The sequence below is a fragment of the Propithecus coquereli genome, unplaced genomic scaffold, assembly GCF_000956105.1.
Source record: "Propithecus coquereli isolate 6110/MARCELLA unplaced genomic scaffold, Pcoq_1.0 Scaffold55, whole genome shotgun sequence".
NCBI lineage: Eukaryota > Metazoa > Chordata > Mammalia > Primates > Indriidae > Propithecus > Propithecus coquereli.
The window spans coordinates 2,036,799-2,038,005 of record NW_012151396.1 but is presented as its reverse complement, the minus strand read 5'-3'; the positions used below and the strand labels follow the sequence as shown (position 1 = coordinate 2,038,005).

The window sequence follows — 1,207 nt, the reverse complement described above, 5'->3', positions numbered from 1 at the left end:
TCATTGGAGCAAATACTATAAATTCTTTTAAGAATCATACATTGCCAAATTTCTTTCCAGAAATTCCTTACCAGTAAACATTCCAAATATCTCTATATAGTCATTTATATAAATGTCTTTTATCAGATTTATAAAAAATTAGTTCTACTGTGTCTCTTGGTGATTTTGAGAATTCATACCATGTTTATGACAAATACTTCATCTCAGATTTTCATTAATTTTGTTCACATGATTTATTTAAGTTCAGAAAGTAGAAAATAGTTTTATTTTCTTTAATTTTGCAATAAGTCCTTCATTATTGAAAGATTGCTCTATGTTGTGACATATACTGAAATGCTCATATCTTATGTATAATGTTCGTTCAGTTTTGACAGATGCATATCAAGATACACAATATCGCAGTCACCCTAGAAAGTTCTCTGTGACACTTTTTGTCGCCCATGCCCTCGAAAGCAAACACCGGTCTGATTTCTAACACTGTAGGCTATTTTTGCTTATTCTGGAAGGCTCTTGTGAAGTGGGAGGAGCCCACTTCAGCACATCACTAGTTTATTCCATCTGTAGCTTTCCTTTTTTATTTTTGTTTCTTTTTACATTTTTGATGCTGCTTTTGCTTTTTTGATGAGCATAAGTTTGAATTTTGGCGAAGTTCAATTTATTTCTTTTTATAGTCTGCACTTTTAGTGTTTTATATATGAACTCTTTGTGTATCTTTAAGTTGCATCCCTCTGAAATTGATGTTTGAGCATGGTGTGAGTATGGGTCCAGGGTCACTGTTTACTACACAGACATCCAGTCATTCTAGAACAATTTGTTTTCAAAGTTTTACTTTTCTCATTGGAATGACTAATAAGAGTGTAAAAAAAAGAACTTTGTCCTTGTCAAAAATTATTCGTCCATACATGTGTGGACCTATTCTCTCTCTACGTTGTTCCGTTGATCCCTTTGTCTTTCCTTTGTCTTGATGCTGTCCCATATGGGAATCCTGAAATTCGGAAGGATACCCATTCCAACTTGGTTCTTCCTTTTCAAGATTATTTAGCTAGTGTTGGTCTTTTGCCTTCCATATTCATTTATAATTACCATATCAATCTCTAGAAAAAAAGGTCTGGCTTCTGAGACTTTTATTGGAATTATGTTGAATCTACAGATTAATTTGGGAAGAATTGTTGTGTTAACAATATTGAGTCTTCCCATCAAGAACATG

At 33.0% G+C, this 1,207-nt stretch overlaps 1 protein-coding gene across 1 annotated transcript in view; it reads right to left on the bottom strand.

The window, feature by feature from the left end:
* DOK6 (docking protein 6) overlaps window positions 1-1,207 on the bottom strand; it is a 557,474-nt gene that overhangs the window by 248,023 nt on the left and 308,244 nt on the right. The window lies entirely within an intron of this gene.